Source organism: Peromyscus eremicus, chromosome X (genome assembly GCF_949786415.1).
Source record: "Peromyscus eremicus chromosome X, PerEre_H2_v1, whole genome shotgun sequence".
In the NCBI taxonomy this organism is placed as follows: Eukaryota; Metazoa; Chordata; class Mammalia; order Rodentia; family Cricetidae; genus Peromyscus; species Peromyscus eremicus.
Window position 1 is genome coordinate 89,283,426 of NC_081439.1, and position 11,025 is coordinate 89,294,450.

The following is an 11,025-nucleotide window of genomic DNA, read 5'->3' on the forward strand; positions in this document are numbered from 1 at the left end:
GCTTGTTTCCTCCATATTCTTACTCTCCCATTCTTTGCTAACTGATTGAACTCTGATATTTTAGCTAGAAATAGTAGCCACCCAGAATAAAGACCAGTTCTTTAAAAACTTTACACTTATTTACGTATTTATTTATTTAAGGGCAGTGCACACCCATCATGGTGAGTATATAGAGGTGAGATTACAACTTGTGGGAGTCAGGTCCCTCCTTCTACCATGTGGGTCCAAGGGATTAACATCCTTACCTCATAAATTGTCTTAATGCCCCCTTATGTTCTTCTTGGGTTGGTCTACTTTATTTGCCAACTAGTTTACAGAGATTAAGAATGCACCAAAGCAATAGAAGTCTTTTATTGCATCATTCAAATGCCCTAGATTTGCCTAATAATCCAGTGTCTTGTTTATCTAGCTGGGAACTTAGATCTTATTCATTGCCCAGCTGCACTGTTTCCTTTTCAGAAACATAGATACTATCCCAAAATGTTCTGATAGCCTTGTTCTTAACTTTTGTGGTTTGCTGGACCAAAGCAAACAGCTAAATTTGAAACAAGTTCAATATCACTTCCTTCACAAATTAACTCCTCTTTCTGAACTTGAGATCCTAAACAAGTGGCATCTATATTCATCTGAACCCCGAGGATGTACTTTTCACCCAAGAAATTTTGGATTTCAACAAAAGATCCATTCTACTGAAAAAAAAATGGTATTGATGGGGAATTGAGTGTAAAAACTCTTCATCTTGTAACAGAATCTCACTGTAACATCCCTGACCATATCCTGTACTTAACTACAGATAGTATGAACAAAAACTAGTCCCTTTCTATTTCCCTACTATTTGTCAACTTATAGTCTCTTCTTTTTCCTTTTAAGGATATCGAGTTCTACATTTATATGACTGCAGTCCCTCCAGAGAGTTCTTCTGGGGCCCTTAGTGAGAATTTTGTACTGCTTTTGAGTGATGCTGACATTTTCTGGAGTGTAAACAGTCTTGTTGCTAGGAACGGTCTTTATTTTTGAAGTAAGAGCAAAGCAAGACTATAATTTTCAACTTCACTTTCAGATGAATGCGACAGTGTACTAAAGTTTTGGCTTATGTAAATGCACTCAAAAAAGTGATGCCACATATATTAGTTTTGTGTCAACTTGACACAAGGTAGAGTTATCTGGAAAGAAGGAACACCAATTAAGAAAATGCTTCCATAAGATCAGCCTGGAAGCAAATCTATGGGGTATTTTTTTAATTGATGATTGATGTGGGAGGGTCCAACCCTTTGTGTGTGGCTCTACCATTTGACCCATGGTCCTGGATGATTTAAGAAAGCAGGCTGATCAAGCCATGGGGAAGAAGTCAGTAATCAGCATTCTGACATGGCTTCCAGCCATGAGTTCCTGACCTGAATTTCCTCCTTGATAGAGTATAACCCAAGAATTGTATAATGAAACTTTTTCCTCTCCAAGCAGGTTTTTGGTCAGTGTTTTATCACAGTAATAGAAAATAAACTTATAAACCATGAAATGTATAAGTGTTTTTAAATGGAAGGGTATTCTTGTTTTTCCTAGACTCTTGCTCTGTTTCATTGAAGATCTGTTGATTTAAGTTAGAGTAACAACTTTGGACTCGATTTGAAAATCATAAATGGAGGGGTAACAAGATGGAAAGAGCCTATTGAGTTGTGTCATTCAGATACTTAACTGCCTAGGTAGACTTGAACAGCATCTCAACATTGTGTTCTTCATCTTTCCAAGTTCTATTTAGGTCTTTCTAAAGTCTTGACCTGTTCAGTCTTTCCTTTAGGAGCTTGAATATGTGCAAAAACAGTTATATTAACTATTTTAAAATACCTGTTTACTGATTCTATCATCTCTTACTTATAGGACAGTTTTTGAATGACTGACTTTTCTCATTAGTGGTCAATATTTTCAGCTTATCTGAATGTCTGATGACTTTCTATTGGATGCCAGATGTGAAATTTATCTTGATTGTTGCTGGACTGTTTGTATTTATATAAATATACTTGGACTTTTTTTCTGGGAAACAGTTAAATTACTTGGGAAAAGAGTCTCTCCAGGCCTGTTTTATTAGCCAGGTCTAGAACATCCTTGAATCTAAGGCTATTTTGACACCACCCCAGAAGCAAGAACTTTTGAGTACTCAGTCTGATGCTCTGTCAAAAAAGGAGCTTTTCCACTTTGGTTGAGCATTGAAGCACTAATATGTCTGAGGATTGCGATTGTTATTACTGTTCCTTTTGGATGCTTTTTTCCTTGGTTTAGGTTAAATTCCTTACACACACATACATGTTGATCAGTACTCACCCAGGCTAACATTAAATGGAGACTTGCCGTAGATCTCAAGTTCTTTCACATAGCCCTCTCTTCTTCAGGACTTTGCTGTGCAAATTCTAGCTGCTGTGATACCCCAGGACTTTGAGCAAGGATCATCTCCTCACCTGTGAAACTCAGCTTTGGTATTCTTTCTCCATACCTTTGCCTGGAAGCCTTCCAGGCACTAAGCTGGAGAAACTTACAGGGCTCAGGGGCTCCTCTTCATTGTTTCCGGTCTTGCAGGAGTGACTGGTTGTTTTTGTTTTGTTTTTTGGTTGTTTTTTTGGTTGTTGTTGTTGCCTCATTTCCAGCGTCTGAAAGCTATTGTTTTCATTTGGTCTGGTTTCGCCCTAGTTTCCAGCAGGAGAGTAAATCTGGTTCTTGTTATGCTATCTTGGCCAGAAGTGAGGAATTGCACATCAGAGAGGAATAAACGGCTTTATTATTTAACCCACTATTATTTGGGGTTTTCTGTCGTTTGCAGCCAAACTGAATCCTAACAAGCACAGGGCTGATCCTTGGTTTACTTAGGAAATCTTCTGATCTCAACATAAAGAAGCCCTCCTTTTCACAACAACCCTGACTAACGCCTGAAGAAGAAGGTCAAAGATCTGGATGAAAACCGAAAGCTCTGTCGTTTCCCATGAGAAGGAAGATGCACAAGCAGCCAAATTAGTTCCCGCTGGTGCCAGCTGACAAAATCAAGTATATTTCCCACTTAGCGTGATTAGATTCTCATTCATGACGACAGTAGTTGTAACTGGGTAAAAATGTACTGCACAGACTTTGAGCTTCTACTATAGAGTAGGCAGTAGGGCTCAGTTCTAATAATATAGGCATACATACTGATCAACCATATGTGTAAGAGAACTAACTTAGACCAAGGCAAGAACTGTCCAAAAAGACTGAAATATAATCAGCCATGAACAGTTCACAATTTGGATAAGGGACCTCTTATATAGATAAGGTCCCTTGTCATGTGAATAGCTCATGAATTTGGCTAAGAAGCTTAGTGCCAGCTTATTTTATTAAAATGAATCTCTTCTATTTTTTCTTTTAATTAGGGATAATGCCTTTTCAACTCATGGCTCTGCAGTGAACCAAGTAATTTATACTTTCAGCCTAAAGAGGCTGCTCCTGAACAGGATATATTCATACAAATTCAAAGCTTTACTGATATCATTGCAATAGAGAAATATGTTGGACACAATCCTAATGAATGACTAATATCACCACTAGTGGGAAAAAAAGTGGCATTTTATTCCTCCCAATGAGAGCATAACATTGTGGTGAAAAAAATGTTTAATCACAATATATTCACGAGAAAAAAAATCATACAAATCCACTTGAGATACATCTGCAAAATATTGGCCTGCACTCTTAAAAAAACTCAATGTCATAAAGAACAAAGGAAAAAAGTAGAATCTGAGAAACTTCTAGAGCAGTGTTTCTCAGCTTTCCTAATGTTTTGACCCTTTACCATAGTTACTCATGTAGCGGTGACCCCCAACCATAAAATTATTTTTGTTGCTACTTTATAACTGTAATTTTGCTAATGTTATGAATCATAATATAAATATCTGTGTTTTCCAGTGGTCTTAGATGACCTTGTAAAAGGGTAGTTCAACCCCCCACCCCCCCCCCCCCCCCCCCCCCCCCGCAATGGGTCTGTGATCCACAGGTTGAGAACTGCTGTTCTAGATTAACGGAAATCAAGGAAACTGACAAACTGAATGCAACGCCCAGTATTTTATTGGATTCAGTCTTAAAATAAATACAAAACACAGCTAATAGAATATCATTGGGAAGAGCGAGTGAAATTGAAATTGGAATGTGGATTTTCTACCTATGTATTGTGTAAATGTTGTATTTCTTGGATATGGCGATTATAACGTGTGTGTGTGTGTGTGTGTGTGTGTGTGTGTGTGTGTGTGTGAGGTGGAGGGAGGGAGAGACTATGAATCACTGCAATTACTCTAAGTATCAGTGTTGGAGGCTTAGCTCCTTCATTCCTCTGGGCTTTCCCTTAACTCGTTCCACATTCTGAGATATCCCAACTCACTACCCTATACTTAACTTTTCCCACTCTTATGCCTGATATTAAAAATAAGCTCTGTGCCTGATGTCTACACTTTAGTTCTATTGTGTAACAGTTTCCTCTGAGATTGAAACATTCCATTCTGCAGGGAAGCACTTTAAGACAGAAGGTAAACAATGGAAAATAAGCTTCAGGAAGTCCTTGAAACTGACCAGATTCATTAGTACTCTCCTTCCCAGGAGTGAACAATAAGGACTGTTGAACAATAAAGCCAAGCTGAAAAGAAGATTCTGAGACCAAACTAGTTGCCTAGAATATGCAAAAACAACAACAACAATAACAAAAACAGTAAGCGGCCTGGAAGAGATTCAAAATAAATGATACACTCTCTAACCTGTTGAGCTACTTGTAGACTATGCACTGTGCTCTAGGTTCCCAGATTTTGTGAGCTCTCACCCATGTTGGGGTGGGATGTGGTGATATTTTACATAATCCTATCTTCTGATGAAAGCCACTGGTAACTTTGGGATGTATGTTCTGATTTTAAAATAAGTTTTACATATATACCATGATTATTATTATAAAATAATGTTGTGTTGGCTAGTTTTATGTTAACTTGACACAAGCTAGAATCATTTAGGAAGACACCCAATCGAGAAAATGTCTCCAAAAGATTTGCCTGTAGGCAAATATGTAGTGTATTTTCTTGATTAATGATTGATATGGATGGGCCTAGTCACTGTGGGTGGGGCCACCCCTGAGCTGGTGGTCCTGGAAGCTATAAGAAAGCAGGCTGAGCAAGCCATGAGGAACAACCCAGTAAGCAGCATTCCTCCATGACCTCTGATTCAGTTCCTGCATCCAGGTTCCTGTCTTGCGTTCCTGCCTTGACTTATGTCAGTGATAGAGTGTAATCTAAAAGTTGCAAGATTAAATAAATGCTTTTCTCCCTAAGTTGCTTCTGGCCATGGTGTTTTATCACAGTAAAAGAAACCTTAACTAAGACAGTTGTACAAACACTTGTTTTTCATAATTCCCAATTAATATTCTATAATATACAATTTTCTAAGTCACTGAACATCTTCAAAGAAAAAAAACCACTTTATATTTTAAATTAATTTTTATGTTGGCATGCAAAGTAATGTGTGCCACCATTATTATCTTAATAGACGTGTATCATTACACTTGGATCCCGTGCTCTACTGCCTACCTCTGTGCCTCCCTCCAGCTGTTTCCTGCCCCAGTCAGTCCCCACTTTTCTTTTCTTATTACATGTATTCCACTACTCTCTCTATTTTCTACCTCCTTTAAGATCTCTTCCTCCTCTAATGATCCTCTTTCTAGTTTTGTGACTTACAGACACATGTAAATATAGTACACACAGGTACACACACACACATATACACATACATGTTTTGCACACATGAGGGGAGATATAAAGTAATTCCTTCTAAGTGGCATATTTCACTTAATGAAAACTTTCTAGCTGCATTCCATTTTCCTGAACATGTCATAATTTCATTTTTCTTTATGGTTATATAAAATTTCATTGTATATATGTATCACATTTTCTTTATCCATTCATATTAATGTATGTCAAGGATAGTTTCATTTCTTGATTGCTGTGAATAGTGTAGCAATAAACAGGGATATGCATGTGGTATGTGGACTTAAAGTTCTTCAAGTATATAGGCATGAGTGGTATAGCTGTTTTATATGCCAGTTGTATTTTCAGTTTTTTAAAGTAATCTCCATACTTATTTCTACAGTGGCTGTACAAATTTACATACCCACAAGCAGTAAATAAGGATTCAACATCAGTATTTGTTATGATTTGTTTTCTTGGTAGAAGTTATTGTGGTGTGAGATAGATCCTTAAAGAAGTTTTAATTTGCATTTCCCCAATGACTAAGGATGCCATTTATTTGTAATTCTTTAGAAAAATGTCTATTTTGTTCTTTAGTCAATTTATTGAATGGATTTATTTCATTGTATGTTTAACTTTTGCAGTTCTTTACATATACTGGATACTAATCCCCAGTCCAGTGTATAATTGTCAAAGAATGTTTTCCAATTCTGTAGGTTTTCTCTTCACTCTAGACATTGTTTCCTTTGCTGTATACAAGCGTCTTAAATCCATGCAATCCTGTCAGTTCTTGAGATTACTTCTCGTACTATTGGAGTCCTTTTTAGGAAATCATTGCTTCTCTTTCTCTCACCCCCGCGCCCCCCCCCCCGCCCGTGTGTGTGTGTGTGTGTGTGTGTGTGTGTGTGTGTGTATGTGTGTGTGTTGCAAAAGTGTGTACATGTGTGCAGGTGCCTGCAGCAGTCAGAAGAAAGTGTCAGATTCCATGGAGCTGGGGTAAGAAGTAGTAGTGAGGAGCTCAATGTAAGTGCTTAGAACCAATTTTGTCCTCTGTAGGAGCAACAAGCACTCTTGAAATGCAGCCCTGAATTTTGTATTTTAAAGGCTATGTGGAGAACATTTAGATTACTTTTGAAGGTACTTTAAAGTTAATATCTAAGAAGGCAAACAAGTAAATGAAATGCTTACTCTCTGTGCATTACCTTGTTCATTTTTGGGAACATCTTAGATACATATTATAAAGGCAATACAGCAGAGGCACATGACTAGATTGTTCATAATCATTATAGTTCCATTGTAATTGTTATACCTTTGCTAACATGATACATTATTGGCTTTATTTATAATTCATTCACTACAGTATCCCTAGTCAGAAACACAGTTACCATTGTAGCTCACTTCTCAAGGAAGCCATCTTCTTTGGATGTTAATTTCAGTATTGTATTTACTGTAAAAGTGGGCATAGTTTATACCACCATTCTTTCCTCCTCCCACTACATTCTGAGGTAGTTCAGCTTTCTCTGTCCTCCAAAGGGATCCAGACAGTTTCCAACAGAGGCTGCTACTTAATACTGTCTTCCTCTTTTACCTATTCCCTTCTAGTCCTATTCTGTAGAAAGCAAACACCATCCTTGCAAAGTGAGACATCATCTCTTACAGAAATTGTCACTTTTTAAACACGGGTTCCCAGTGGAAGAAAGAGCCACCTCCTCCAGCTTGTTGTACCATCTTTCACAGATGAAGTAAAGATAAGGAATTTAAAGGTATAGTGATAGAAACCATTATGTTGTTTAGCTTAGAAAATTTAGACTATGGGAAGTAATTAAGACAAAAATTTCAAGATTCACGTATAGGCCAAAGTAAACTGTTAGCAGCAGCAAAATAATCAAATCCTGAAGCAAATCACTACAGCAATCTGTTTCAATGCAGCTCAGAGAATTTCTTACCCTTTTCCTGATAGTCTTAATATACAATTGGTATCCTGCCAGCACCACACAGTAGACAACAAGGAAGACATTCACTTCAACAGCTATCTAGTTAAGTGACATGTCAGTTTTATTGCTGAGACAGTTTTATTCTTGTGTCCAAGCGGCCAAGTGTGTGCTCTTTAGTCACTGGTAGCATTGTGTTTGGGGAGGCATTTATGATGGTTGAGGGCATGTATGTTTGAACTAGACAGATCTGGGATTGTACCCTAACTTTACAATGTTCCAGCTTAAATCCTGTTTCCCTTGTTTTTTTTTTTAATGGAAATGATAACAGTACTAACTAAATGAGCAAACTACTGACTAGATGAAGCAATTAATAGTCAAGTCCTTATCAATGTGTCTCACTAATTTTAAGTACCTAAGGACAACTTCTACTGATAGTCAAATTTGGGGTTCCTTGCTTTTAGACTGTGTAGCAACAGCCCCTATTTGGACCTCTGATCACTGCTTACCATGCCCATGTAAATCTTCAACTGATAACCTGTCTATGTCCTGCTTGAGATCTTATCCCCAATCTCTTGAATCTTGGTAGTGCATGAGTTATCATCTCAGCTAAAAATTTGGGCCTTTGCTTCTGCTCAACCACATTTCTCTTGCAGGATGACTTGGTCTAGTTAGGCAGGTCAAACCCTGGCTGACATTGACATTGTGCCTATTCATGCTATGTATACTCCAGGCCAAGTAGAGTTTTGCTGTTTAATGACAACCGGGAATCACTGGTAATTCTTAAAGATGGAAAAATGACATGACTGCTTTGAGAAAAGCAGTCTAGGATTTAATGCCAAAAATGATCTTTATGCTTTTAGTTGATTAAACTGGCAAGAATTTGTAGAACAATTTAACTTGATTGGTATAGTACATGGCAGGTACTTCCTTGCTTAACAAATAGTTTTGCCTTGGGGGCAGGCAGCCTAGGGAGAGTCCAGGCCATGTAACATGATGGGTTCTCTATAATGCCCCTTTTATACACTCTCTGATGCTACTACCTACCATCTATTGAGCTGTTTGAGGGACATTTACCATGTACATTTGATTTAGACATCATAGCAGTGCTGTGATGTGTGTGCCATTATTTCTCTGGCGAGGAAACAGAAGCTTACTGTTTTTAAATGCCCAAGATTATATAATTAGCATGGGGTAACCAGACCAGAACTTAAAATCTAAGCTCAAACTATCTATCTCAAACAAACAAACAAAAGCCCAAACTATAATAATACACACAAGTATATATATATATATATATATATATATATATATATATATATATATATATATTTATAGTTTAAATGAAATTTTCTCACCTGGGCTGACAACACTCCCTCCAAAAGACAAAGACCATTTAACAAACATCCCGACCATCTTTTGTGTTGCTGGTCATGGTTTTCTAAGAGACTCCTAAAACATTGCCTTTGGCTGCATTCCCAGAAGTGGAAGGTAAGTCCCTATTGCTGAAGATATCATTTACTTCATAAACAGGGCCCAGAGACCCATGAGCTGGACCTGATCTGAATGTCTCATTCATGAGGATCAGCTTTTATGGTACCAGAAGGCACCATACAAGCTTCCAAAGGAGAGAAGCAACAAAAGGTCCAACTCAGCTATGACATTTATGAACCACAATGACCAGTATGGTACAATAACCCTAGGAGTGCAGCAGTGGCACCCATACCTTGGTGGTAACCAACAGCTCTCTAATTGAACCTGCTCAACAAGTGATACATCATGCCTGGTACTGGAAACCTAGCCAACTACCCAGAGCGAGTGAAGCCATGGACCTTGGAGGAGAACCTACAATCACCACTTTACTAAACCAGTACAATTCCTAATTACATTGCTGTCCTTATACCCACAGATAGATGTAGTCTTCACCCTACATCAAGGAAACCGCTTTTACAGATGGATCCTACTACAGAAAACCACAACCAATCAAAACAGAGTTGTGCAGAAAAGTCTAAGTGGATCTACAAAGGAACTCTTGCACTTAACTCTCACTGATCATTGCAGAAGAGGGAGCAGAAAGATTGTAAGGGCCAGAGGAACAGGGAGTTTGTTGTGAGATTGTGCTTCCTAGTAATGTCAGAGGTTACACACAAAAGTCTCACCAACATAACTGCCTAAATAAATATGAGATAAACAAGGACAACAACAATAGATGTGTTAATTTTTGGGGGGGTGGGGGGAGCCCAGGAGACCTCAACCCTACACAAAGAACTGTAGGCAACTAAGTTATGCTGAGAGTGGGAAAAATAGTCTTCTTTAGGGAAGAGTATACCAATTGGTTTTCCAATACCAAATGATCATCCCTGAAAATACATATACAAGTAACATTATATAGACTGAACAGGTTGTATTTACATATATATATATATATATATATTTATATATATACTGAGGCACTGTCTCAAAGATCCAAAACAAACTTACAAAACCATACCTTTTAGACGATCAATGCAAATCCACATCACTGTCTGAGAAAGATTTTTGTCAGGGGACCTGTCTACTATATGACATGATGTGGGTCAGACGTGTGGTTGTGAGGAATAAAAACAATGACACAATCTATCAGTCAGGGACAAAGAAAAAGAGGCCAAGAAGTGGTCACAAGACACAACAAATGTCCCCTTTTGTATCATTATTAACAAGAATTATTCCATGGTGTAAATGAGAGACAAAGGGAGTAAAAAAGGAGGGGCGTTGTATGAGTTTGGGAACCAGAGACATCTGTCTTTGACGTTCACCTTCATCACTCATATGCTGTGGGATTTTGCCAAGCTATTTAATCTCTGTAAATTGTAGTTGCATCATCTGTAAAATGGAGTTTAAAATGGAGTTTAAAGTAAATAACTGTACTTAAAGGCTGCTATGAAAATTAAAATGAGATGAGGTGATGTTATTATATTCTGGAATTAGTTGGTGATGACAGGTGCACAATCTTGTGAATATACTAAACCCCACCAAAATGAATTCCTTAAAAGGGTAAATTCTATGGCGTGACACTTATATATCATTAAAAATTATAAGAGACATATACCCAGTATAACATCTAACAAAGTAAAAGCTTTATTTATATTGGTAACAAAAATTACTAAGTTTATGTTATGTATTATATTTATCATTGAATGATGATGGTGCTGATGAAATAGATATCAAAGGTCATCTCTTTTAGCTCTGACAGGAAACTTTTGTCTCTGTGAACACTCTTCATTCAAGAGGAAGACATAAAGGTCTTGGGCAGAGCACTTTCCCAGCATATCCTAAAGCCCTACATCCCATTCCTAATGAGGGAGTTGGAAAGCAGGAGAGAGAGA

General features: G+C 37.7%; 1 pseudogene; it reads right to left on the bottom strand.

Annotated features, from left to right (window-relative positions):
* Window positions 1-424: 424 nt before the first annotated feature.
* On the bottom strand, window positions 425-6,940 carry LOC131900136 (large ribosomal subunit protein uL6-like; annotated as a pseudogene).
* Window positions 6,941-11,025: the final 4,085 nt, after the last annotated feature.